Below are 13,089 nucleotides of genomic sequence, written 5' to 3'. Positions count from 1 at the left end.
AACCAAATGAGTCCTTCAAAGCATTCTGGTGGTGCTGGCAAGTGTCCCCACCCTAGCCTCTACCTTCCCCTGCTTGAGCTTGGATCAGCAATAGCTTGCTGCCTGACCCTAATAGGCTGTAACCGGGAGTACCCAAAAGGGAGCCCCCCCAGTACATGGGATCATACTTCCAGCACTGGAATCAGAGTTGGGGTATGGTTCCAATATGTTTGATACCAAAGATGACTGGGTTTGGTGCAGCCACTATATAGTTAGACATCTTGTAATGATTGATGTCCTCTATATGTATCAATATGGCTGACCACACTTACAGTGCCTGGAGAATCGACTCTGGGGTTTGTAGGGGTGTCTTGCTCATGCAGGGGCACCCTCACACTTATAACCAAGCACCCTGTCTGCCTTCAGGACTGAAAGGCCTGCATTAGGGGTGACTTACAGGTCTTAAGTGTAGTGACCTCAAATATAGGAAAGCTTATATCTGTCATGAGAGGTGCAAGCACCAACTCACAAAGGCTGCAATGGCCAGCCTGTAGTCACAGTTTGAGTGGTCTCTCATTGGTTGCACAATACACACTGCAGCCCATGAGAGACCCCTGGTGTACCCATGCCCTGGGTACCTTAGTACCATATACTAGGGACTTACAAGGGTACACCAGTAGCCAATTGTGGATGTACAGAAGTACTTACCATAGTCAATTTAGGGAGAAAGCACAGTGACTAGGGTCATGATCACCAGGATACCAGTCAGTCTAGTAAAAAAACATACCGACAGCAGGAAAAAGTGGTAACCATGAAAGCAGATCCTACTTTCCTACAATGGGGAGATATTCATTCGCCCCTGTGTTATTTGGGATTTTGACTCATAGTGGCGACATACTACTTTACTTTACTATACTTTAGACATAGAGCTGGTTAGGAAAATGACAGCAAAATGTTGTTATGAATGTTATAAGTGCTATATGTGATGTCATATGATAGGGTATAAGGAGTGCATTGGGAAGGCCTGAATTATAGTTAATTTAGTCTGACTAGTGAGTTGATAACAATCTGTACAGAAGTGTGTGAGTTATAGTACGTTTTAGGTGGGCAGAAATTATCACTTCAAGTTAGAACTATAAAATTACAACTATAACTTTTCAATTTCTAATATTTGTGTAGTTTAAGTAGGGTTTGAATAGAAATAATAAACTATGTTTTTCCAGCCATAAGTAATCATAAATATTTATTTTTTTTAATTTATTTTTTAAGAATAATGTGATAGTGTAACTTATAGAGAATGTTGCAGTTTTTAGAAGGATATTGCTAATATGTTAGCTCATGAGGAGATTTGATTAGTCCCGGAAGAAGCAGCAGTTCACTATAAGCCGCAAAACATGTGTTGGCTGCACAACATCAAATAGACCAAATATTGCACTTGATATGAATTGAAAGTAACTGTATTGAAATTTGAAATTGTTTGGGTGTACTACATCAATACCATTTAACCCCTTAACCGCGGCGCAAAATCCACCACGGTGCTGGAGAAATAATGAGTGGGCGGTGTTTGGACGGCCCCCGGCCGTCCTCTGCACATGCCCACTGTGACGTAGGAAGGACCCCTTGCATGTGACGTAGGACGTCACATGCAAGGAGTTAAATAGGCAATACAGAATTTTTGAAGTAATGTTATGCACATAAAGATACGAGCTTCCAAAATGAAGATCTAATGAGATTAACATTGTCTTGATAAGTTCAAGAAATAAATGTAATTGTTCCTTAATTTAAAAGTTTTATGTTTTTCTTTTTTGGACTCTCTACCAATTTGTAACATTTATTTTTACAGTGATCCTGTCTAAGGAGAGCTCCCAAATTAAACTTTCTGACTTCTGGCCTCCTCAATATGGTGTGGCTAGATTTTAGTCCCTGCTAGGGGAGCTGGAATAATCTCAGAGGAAAATCCATCCTTGAAGACAGGTAAATATACAGTTAAAAATCCACCATGCTGTGCAATTTAGATAGTAAGGTGTAGTTTTTTTTTTTAGTATAGCATTAATGTATGCAACACCATAACGTAAATAAAAGTAATTCGATCCGATTCGAATAACTTTATTGCGGTTATTTATAACCATAAAAGTGCAATCAATTTCTCCAATTACAGATACAGGGTGGGTTTAAGAAAGATGTTTGTTACATATGTAATCAATTCGGGCGTGGTGTAAAAGTAATGTAATTAATGTAAAGAAGAAAATAATTTAAAAATGTTATTAATTTGCACATAGCTCAACATTTGTGGTTTATTTGGATAAAAATTAAGTGTCATGGCATGCAAGAGAGACACTAAGGGCCCTATTACGAGTCTAGTGGTCCGAGGACCGCCAGACTTGTGGTGGTGTGTAGGTGGTGGATCCAGCCACCGCCACACCAGCGGTCCACCACCTGATTATGACTCGAACAGTTGGACCAACCTGGGACGGCTGGCTACACCAGGGAACAGCAGTAGGAGCGGCAGTCAGAGGTCACAATATACTTGGCAGGACTGCCACAGTCCTACCAAGCTCATTACGAGTTTCCTCCCAGTCGGGTTTTCATAGTGGTTCCACCTCCATGAAAAGCCTGGCAGAGAGCACACAAAGGGGCACTCACAACCACCCTGTGTCTCAAACATATGTGAATGCACACAGGGGGGCATAATGTGTCATAACTGTGTGCATGCACATAGGTTCCTGCACTGCAAGAACGATTGGGTCCATGCTGTGCAGGAACCTTATAGTGGGGTCCCATTGTGGTGCCTTTTTTAATGGCACTGCTCCCTTTAAAAGAGGCACCACCATGGGAACACCACTGTTCCTGCGCCTGCCAGACTGCTCAAAAGTCATAATTTGGTGGGTGGGTGGCGCAACTTTTGGCAGAGCAGTGGCGCCGCGGTTTGCACCACTGTGCCACAGCTCTGCCAAAATCTCGTAAGTAGGCCCTTTTTCTGCAGTTTTATAAAGCATATGGTAAGCCAAATTCTAATATTATGAAATCAATGCAAAAATATGATTCAGATGTAACGTAATGTAACGTAACGCATAATCTAAATAATTTGTTTTATTTGTCAAAACTGACTGGGATAGAGGGGGCCTGTTTCGCTTGTAACTCAAACTGCATTAATGCACCAAGCTACTATCCTTAGACAAAGATAATGGAGTTTGTAAAGTTAAGGAACACATGGTATCAAGATAAGCTAACAATAGTATTCTGAAGACAAATATTCTCATTCTAAATATGTTTTTAAACATTTGCAATCTGAATGCAATACGGACCAATTGAAAATGTAATGCAATTTGCTTATTGCATAATTTAGTTTGTTGTTTATTTCTAGATGTATGCTTCAATTCAGCAGCTAAAACTCCTACCCATATTGAAAAGTGCCAAATATTATTTGAAAATGAGGAGATTATTGTTTAATGTTTCATGGTATGTATATATACAGGTTTTTTCTGAAGCCCAAGTTGAAGTTAATTGAATGTTCAAAGATTAGCTCAATGTAATTTCAACTGAGGCTAGCAACTATTTTGAAGTTGTATTCAATGTCCCTGTTTAATTTAGCTGTGATATCCAAGTGTGTTCTTGTCTAACAGGAAAACACTCTTAAAAGCAAGACTTTTATTTTTTATGTGGCGGTGGGTTTTGCAATCGAACACTATTCCACTGTGTAATCAGTTTAGGAGCATTGCTGGTTAACTTGATTAGGTTTCTTGATTTTCCAAATGGTGTACAATTGCTAAAATCCCTTCCACAATGTTTTCCATTTTTGTGAGATTTAAACGTAATAGTCATGCTTTGTACATGCAATTACATATAGTTATAATTAAATTACATATGTAATGCTTAAATTATGCATATTTTGAGTAGTCATGTTGATTCTGCTCACTTAACATTTGCACTGCATTTATTAAAATACAATATTCATGTACGTTGCTTGTTCTGGATCATTGAGTGGAGCAGAGCCATAAGATAGCAATTATGTATCCCATATGCACGCATATATGACCTTTGATATCGAACCCAGAAGTGGACATGCACAGTACTTCACTAGTTAAAGACATATTTTGTTTGACAAACATTTTATAAAGTGTAGAGGAAGAAAAGCTGCAAAGTGGCTTAATGCCACTCCTCGTTTCCCAACTGCTAACAGTGGAAATCATTCTACATTTTCAGTATAGTCCAGGAATAGCCTAATACCAGTCATATGGAAATATTAGAGGCTATTGAGGTTTACTCCAGCCAAGATTTGGTGCAGAAGTCCCAATACGCCTCTGTAAAATTCTACATAAAGTAGAGGGGGAACAGGAGACCTTGTGGCATGCATGCCGGAATACGTTTTCTGAGGGCGCAGCTTTGACGACTCTAAATATATCTGGCAGATGGTGGCTTGGCATACAGAGTACTCTACTACTTTTGTGATGGAGCACCATGTGTACCTAAGTCTGAATGTTGCCCTTAGTTTCTAAACCAAAATATATTCATACCCTTTAAGAAAACTTTTAAGGCCCTGTGTTGCCCCATCCTCCTACCTGCCACAACATGTACTTCTGCTTCCAGTGCTGCAAAAACACAGACCAGCACCACACAGCACATGGATAGAAGTGACTGGTAAGCATGTCTGCTTTTTTGTCTTTATGACTAAGCTACCTATTTATTTGTAAGTTACAGAGTATGTGTATGTAGAGTGCCACACATCCCTATATCAACCCTGGTCAATATTTGAGACATTTGAGACATTCGTTGATTAGTTTATATTTTGACAATTTAAATTGTCATTGACTTGGCATGATAAGGTTAGCAGTTTAATATATATTTTATGCATTGTGCTAAATTGCAGGAGAGAACTTTGAGTTTGTCATGAATTTAAAAAAAAATAACCTAAACATATCCTCATCATATATGACTTAGGATGGCTTATTCCATCCACCTTGCAAACAAAAAACATTGATGATATTGTGTGACATCTTAGCAGCAGTAATCTGGACCTATACCATATGCCCATCAGGTATTTCTGGGAATATCTGCTTTATTATATCTCATCATTGATCCTTTCACAAGATTTTAATGCATGTTTTCCTTTCAATTTAGTGTGTGGTCTGATTGGTAAGCTTTTGTCATAAAGATCCCTTTATTTGTTTAATATTATTAATGTATTTATCATTATTCTTCTCTCTATAGTTGTTGGGTCAGAAGATATCATTCCAACAGCAACAATGAAAACACTAGCTCAGAGCTGACATCAAGGGGGCATCAAGAAAGGGAACATCCATGGCTGGAGCTGTTGGTGAAATAACACTGTAGAGCTGTGACCATTCCATGAATGGACCAACCCTTTCTTTCACATATTTATTTATGTTGACATTATACTAACGCTATTAAATATTTTGTATAGAAATGTTTGGGTCACAAATTAAATTTTTCTGACTTTTGGTTGGACTGAAATCCCTGGTAGGGGCGCAACAGGTTCAGAGGACATTGTGCCAGATAATTATTCTGAACCATCTACAAACCCAAAATGGCACACTAGCAAAGGTGAAAAATCCAATTCTTCTCCAAGCAGCTATCTCAACAGCTAATACTGCCCAAAAAGAAGAGGAGGAGCAGGATTTGGAGGAGACAGGAAGTAGGATGAAATTGCTGTCCCTCACCCCCAGAAAACAACAAAGCCCCATCAGACCCTAGGATCTAGAATCACCTCTGAGGATTGCCATTCCCAGCCACTACCTAAGTAGCCACAGCGGCTTACACACAGGACTTGTCTTACAGGTATCTCGGTAGAGTCCCCTACACACTCCTCTTCTAAAGGTACATCTCCTTTCAATCATCTGAGGAAGAGGACTCCCATTGCGAGAAACAGTTCTTCCCTCTTTATCTAACTTCCCCCACAACCCTCAGATGAAATCCTCTCTGTGATATCCAGCTTCAAGCCATGTCAGGTTGACATACATGCATCTTATGATGGGAATTTTAAAGAAGGCCACTGTGCATAAGGATATTCATCGAATTGAGGCAACTCGTGGTGCGATAGCTGACTTGCCTTGACGTGAAGGTGATAGAGGTAATAATAAAGAAGTCCAAAGGTCCATCTTCACCTCAATCTATGAGGGACACACCACACACAAACCCATCTCCCAATCCCTTTGCAACAGCTGTAAATCAATCACCTGCACCTCAAACAACTGAACCTGCTACACCACCACCGTCTCCACCACCACCAACTCACCCACCACAAAATCAACCACCATCAGCAAGACAAGCAGACTTACAACACTCACCACCAGAATTGCATAGGTGCAAACCCCAAAATAAAAGAAAATGTGTCAATATTCACTAACTTTGCCATAACACACTATTAAAACTATATATGTTTGCAATAATGTATCAATTTGTGAAAATACCTGTGAGTTAATATTTTCTGCGAAAAAGTTTATAATTTAAACCAATTATACAATAATTTATAATGCACGCTCTGTTTGGCTAATATAATATTATACATGATCTACATGTCCATGCTCATTATTTTCATGGGAGAAAAAAATACAAATTTCCAATCCAATAAAAATTATAAAGCGTGTAATATTTTGAACCTTTCTCATTTGTTTCTGAAGTAATATTAATTTTTAAAACTGCAAAATCATTCCAACCAAAAACACTTTCCTTAGGATTGGGAAAAAACAAAAGTAAATAACAGTTATTTTTAGAGGGGAAATGAAAACCTGGAGGGTTTGAACAAATAATAAAAAACATTTTGGTAAAGGTAAGGGACCAGATCTGTGTAAAAACCAGCATACCTTCTAAAAGAATGTGCAGCAAAGCAATGTCCAAAGTAAGCATTCCTTAAATTAAAGTCAAAAAGCTAAATATTCATTCAAATTAACAACGAATGTCCAGTGTCCTAAATAATAAAGTAATTGCCCCAAGCCAACTCATATTGCAGCTGCTAAAGAGGTTGTCAGGATACATCATGTTCAAAGCTGTTCCATTTACTGACTTTTGAAGTATCAGGACCTCTCTAAATAGGCTGTGTGAAATGTGTGGAATTGGTGTTGGTATCATTACATGAACATTTCAGAAAATGACATCAAACTACATATAATTACAAAGTAATACTTTACGTGTGCTTTAGTGCAAAATGCATGAAAGTGGATGTAATTACACAAAAGGTAAATCTGGCACCAAATACATCTTTTCATATCAAATTTGGCTGTAGGGTGCAACTAAACAAAAGCAGCAATTACAATAGCCTTTCACCTTCATCTGTTCCTGTGCATTCACAGTGAATTTTTTAGCATGAATTGCATGAAGTTACACAAAGTGGTGTAATGGAGTAATATCATGTTGATGGCTGGGGAGGAGTGCACCTGGGACCTGAATAGGGCTGGGCTTTCCCCACACAATGCCGGCTCCCCCTCCTGTGGTGCGACTGATGACCCTCCCCATCCTGTGAATAGGCAGAGGGGCTGAGCAAAACAAAGTGCTCAGGAACCAGTTGTATCTGGTTTGCCCCTTGCCTGCACCCTAAGACAAAGGGATTTAGTGTATAAAAAGAGGCCGTGACCTCTTGTAAAATGTTCTCTCTTACCTGATCCAAGCTTGAGGGGGGCCTGCTTCTGCTGGGTGCCAGGAAGACCGCCACTGGGACTGTCTCCCTGCCTGGAGGGCCCTGTGAGCTGGCCCCTGGGCCTAGCCTTGCACCCCCTGCCTACAGGAACGTTCCTGGACCTTGTTCCTGCCTGCCAGCCCTGGGAAGCGCTGGCCTCCCCTCCAGGAATAGCGTGTTGCGCCACTGGTGCGGCGATCCCTGCCCCAAGGGATTCCCTGGTGTGGGGATCCCTCCTTTTTGGGCTTATTTGTAAGGCAGGTGCCCACCCTGCATTTTGCTGCTTTTTCGTGGCTGCCCACGCCGCATTTACCCCACCAGGGACTCCTGCATCCAAGCCGGTGCCCACCCAGCATTTTCCCTGCTCTAATATTTATTTTGAGGGAGCCTACCCCTCGAAATCCCCACCAGGGACCTTGTGGCCGTGAGTTGCTTTTTCCCTGCCGGGCCGCCGCGCTGCCTGCCACGACCCAGAAGTGCCCCCTCCCGAGACCCTGAAGCACTAGTAAGAAAACAGGAAGCGGACGGGAGCCCACCCCCGCTCCTGTATCAGCGACAGTTCACCCGGCCGGAGGAGTAAAGCTAGCACCAGGAAGCAGGGAGATGCCCCCTGGTGAAGCCCGACGGCGGACGGGGACGAGGCACACTGCCGGTGCCTGCCCCTACCGTGGGAAAAGAGAAGCAGAAGCCGGCATCTCCTATCGGGGCTCCCGAGAGTGAGGGAGAGCCCCACGGGACCAGCTGAGGAAGCGGAGGAGCGTGAGAGTCCCAAAGGAGTCCTGAGGGCTCGCCCAGTCCCGCCTGCAGCCCCGCCACCCTGCCGCAGAGAGGAGGCGGCCGCGAAAAGAGAGCACAGCCCGGTGAGTGAAAACGGGCTGGGGGCTGACCGCACGCACATGGTTGGTGCCTGCTTTGGGGCAATTTTCTAAGAGCCCACGAGGCTCCCGGGGCAATTATTGCATTTAGAGCCACAGAGGCATTGTTGGGTGTAGAGCCTGAGGACTCCGACAAAGCCCAACTTATTTCTAGAGCCTAGAAGGCTCTGAGGGCATTATTGGAGGTAGAGCGGCCCCGGCCGACAGAGGGCTGCTCCCCCAGTGGTGGCGCATTTCTTTCTTCAGAGCCCCGAGGCTCCCCGCCCGCATTGTTGTTTGAGCCCACGAGGCTCCATCGGGGGCATTTTATCTACAGAGCCTGCCAGGCTCCCTGCTACAGCTGCCCAGCACTTAGTGGGCAGCTGCTACGTTTAGGCCCCCTGACATTTTGGGACACAGGGCGTTTCAGCCCCAGAGAAGCCAGTTGGCCTGGGGACAGTCACAGGTTGTGGCCTATGTGATTTCTGCGCAATTGTGTTTTTCCTGCACCTCTGAATGTGTTTTTATGCATCATGTGGTCTTCCTGCACTTCTGAATGTGTTTTTATGCGTCATGTGTAATGCTTTTATGCCTATACCCCTAAATGTATAGTGATACTTATGTGGTTGTTCTTCCTAGTACAGGTGTTGCTAGTGAGGTCCTGGTTCCCTGCGTGATGTTTTCCTAAGGTGGTTAGGGTTGCGTAGATGGTACTTACCTGTTACCACTGTTATTCCTACAAAGTGCTAATTCTACCAAGTGCTAGTTCTAGAAGTGCTTATTGCTGACAGTGGTCCACATGGCCCTGTCCATTGTACCTAATCCCCTGTAAATTCTGCCCGTGCCTATGGCACATTGTAAAGTGTGTATTTATTATCTAATGTGTTTTGTACAATACAAGGCTATTTTTATATATAACCTTGTGTGGAGTTTCCTTTGTGGTGGGCCTTGGGTGTTGTTGCTGGGTGCGCGCGCAAGCGCTTTACACCTTGCCTCCGAGATAAGCCTGACTGCTCGTGCCAATCTACCAAGGGGGTGAGCAGGGGTTATCTTGGCGGGTAACTTCCTTGCCCTGACTTGAGTGGTGGTTTCTGCCTGGCTTTGGCGCAAGCCTCAGCCAACTAGAAATTCCCATTTCTAACAATTAGTCACTGATATGTGTTACAATGGCAGACAGGTGTGCAAGACAGTATTACATCTGTTTACCAAGCACATATCCTTCTCCAAATTCCCGTGAAAGTAGACGTCTGTGTATGCCACTATGTTGGAAGATATTGGAGTCATGTGCACTGCCAGGGTAACTAGCTACTATATCTGTGATTATGTTTTTAAAAATTGCAGTTTAATTGAATGTTCAATGAATGGTAAGATTTTGGTTTCAGTAAATTTACTCATTCACTGAGGGGGGACAAATTGCTACATGCGTCCCATCAATGCAACCAATGACATGTGGAAAATGGTCACATGAGAAAAATCTAATTTAATTTGCTGCAATTCCTGTGGTGTTGTGGGGGACCGTATGTGGTGGTGTATCCTCTGCAACATGGCATCAAGGAACAAGTTAAAAAATCGCGATAGGGCACTATGAGAGACACCTCCAGCTGCAGTACTTACTCCCTGGAAGATCCCTGAAGATAGGAGGTGCAGAGAACGTAGGACCTGCACATGAGTGGGGATGGCATGTGTCCTGTGAGTCTGACGCTGCAGTATTGGATCCAATTCAGCTATGAGCTCATAGATTGTGTCTGCATTCAGCGTATATTTATCATAAATGTCTTCCTCTGTCTGCTCTAGCAAAGTAACTCGGACTCAGAAAATGCGCTCCTGTATCCTCCTTCTTCTCTGTGAAACATTCTGATGCTCTCTGGTACTGTTTAAGAAGTTTCCTGATGATTAGCATCTGATTTTTTCACTTTGAAATGGTTACCACCTGATAGAATTTGTTCTTATTTAAGAAATGCTAATTGCGATTTATCACAGATTTGGTATTTGCGAATTTATGATGCATAGGATTAGCGAATTCCTATTAGCGATTCCTTAATGCAGAATCGCAATTTCATATTTGGGATTTAGGTAATCGCTATTTTTTGCGAATTTAAGTGAAATTCTGCGAATACGCTTCATGCATTGGTATACGCTATTTTGCGATCGAAAATGGGCTTTTTTTTGTGATTCGCAATGTTTGCGACAGCAAATTAGCTTGATGCATGTGCTCCATTGTTCTTCATAAACCCGTAACATTCTGATCAGGTGCATGTTATTTATTTCTCTCTGAATATATCTCTGTTCTTTTACTCACCCTTATTAAAACAAACTTTAAACCCAATTCACAAAGGTAATTAAAAAGGTATATATTAACTCAAAAATATATTTACTACTATACCTTACTGTAACTCTCCACATTTTTGCCGTTCACTATTTCCAAGTTGCGATTTACAGCTAGGGATATGGATATGTAAAGAGTTAAGTGAAAAGAGCGTCAAGAGAATTAAAGTGCCTGATGTAAGTCTATGGTCGTGGTAGACGGGAACAGAGGTGCAATTTCAGGCTGCATGCGCTGGGGCACGGGTCGTATACACCAAGTGGAATCATTCCAGTGACATTCTGTAAGTCAAAATATTGATACTTTTCTAAGTCTCACATCAGAAAGGGACTTTTTCACTTATTTGAAGAAAACATTGACATTTCTTTCAAGTCCCAATGCAAAATTGGGCTTTTTTACTTTTTGAGAAGAAAAATCCTCCTGAGTCAGTTCAGATGGAAATGTAGTACCGAATGGCTCTGACTTTGTGGATCAGCCATTTGAATACTTTTTTTGGAGAGGACCATTGAAGTGTTGGAGCTCTGTAGACACAGTTTTCAGAAGCTTTCAAACTTTCTTCTGGTGTCCAAACAACTGCATAAGGGCACTTTTCATGGCCCCAAAATCTCAGGGGAGGTACAGAGGGACTCTCAGGGTATAGACGGAGGCCAGCAGCAGGGTCCAACCCTGATCCAGTTGCTCCTGGTCAGCTTGGAAGTTTAGCGAAATGGCCACTTTGTGCCGCTTGTTATGTCCTTACTACTCAAAGTTAGTGCAGTATGTAGGGTGGTATGTATGTCATGATGAGTGCAGGAGGCTGGCTTAGTAGATGGTGCACATTTACTTAAGTGAGGAATCTTGCACTAATTCAGGCATCCCTTATTTTGATTTTAGAGGAACTATATAACTTTTGAAAGCTTTCAAAGTGGTTGCTGTGGAGAGCAGTCTTCAGGCGTATCTTGAAGGAGAAATAAGCAGCTTGTTTTACCAGTGTAATCATGTTGTGTAGGCTAAATGAAAAAGAATCCCACAATGTATATATGAAAATATGTCTATTTATTGCACAATACTCATTAACACATTGGTATATCTCCTACTTGGAGATATAAACACCAATTTACAACAATACTTCAAATGTAATAGGTAAGTAAGCACAAAATACAGTGGTCTCCAGGGGAAGACCAAACCATATTCTAAAAAAATGGAACGCAAACTGCGACCAAAGTCGGGATATGGACAAGGAAACTCAGAGAAGATGGGGACACAAGGAACCACTCAAGGTAAGTAGCCAGGAACCCAACTGAGGCTGTGTGCAAAGTGGAAATACAGGTGCATGTCCAATATAAGTCAGTTTTCAAGAAGGACCCTTCCAGGTGGACCCTGAAGAAACCCAGTGGAAGACAGAGGTTGAAAAGTCACCCCACCCTTGGATACCCCAAGGACCAGGAAACTTACACCAGGTAAGCTGAGTATTTAGATGTGAAGTGACGCCAAAAAACCACCGCAGACCACAATGGAGGATTCAGGAAAGGTGCCACTGGATAAGACTGTGCGAGAGTTTGGTGGAATCCAAGGGTGGATTCTTAAAGTGAAGACCCAGTAAGCAGAGGAGGCCAGGATGCACAGAAGAGTCATGCTCACCGATGATGGATGGTTCAGGAAAGTTGACGGTGTCCTTGTCACTGTAGCTGTGAGGACCAGGCGATGGTGAGGAATACCAAGACCTGTGCATGAGCTGTCCCCCATCAGAAGTCCAGAACCAGGGGGTTGGTGTTCGGGGGGAGCACCAACAGCCTTGGCAGCTGCAAAAGGCGTGGAAAGCGAAGAAGGAGCAACTTTGGGGACTCACCACAAGCTGGGGAGTCAGAGCAGGCCCCAAGCAAAGAGGGGAGCTCATTCAAGCAGAAGAAGAACCTCAGGAAGTCACAGAAGTCACAAGAGGACCTCGAGCAGCTCACCAAGAAGAAAGACCCACAGTGCAGAGAATGCAGTGAAGACGCTGTACTTGGCAGGAAGAGATGCTGGAGCTTCTTGTAGCCCAGTGGTCTCTGGAGTGCAGAGCCAACAAGGCTTGGCAACGGCAAGTTAACGAGGTGCATATGGCTTGGTCCCAGCACTTCTGACGAGGGATAATGGCCTCAAAAGTGCAGAGATGACAGTACAGGCCTTGAAGGAGTTGCAGAACCGGCACCTGTGTTTCAAAGTCTGTGTGATGTCAAGAGCAGCAGATTGGTCGGCTTTGTTGCAGTGCCGGCAAATGCAGGCGAGTGACTCCTTCACTCCGGGGGAAATTAGTTTGGGTTTCCTTGATGCCCACCAGTTTG

This window comes from Lissotriton helveticus, chromosome 5_1 (genome assembly GCF_964261635.1).
Source record: "Lissotriton helveticus chromosome 5_1, aLisHel1.1, whole genome shotgun sequence".
Lineage (NCBI taxonomy): Eukaryota > Metazoa > Chordata > Amphibia > Caudata > Salamandridae > Lissotriton > Lissotriton helveticus.
The sequence above is the reverse complement of the archived record's forward strand: the minus strand, read 5'-3'. Positions refer to the sequence as shown.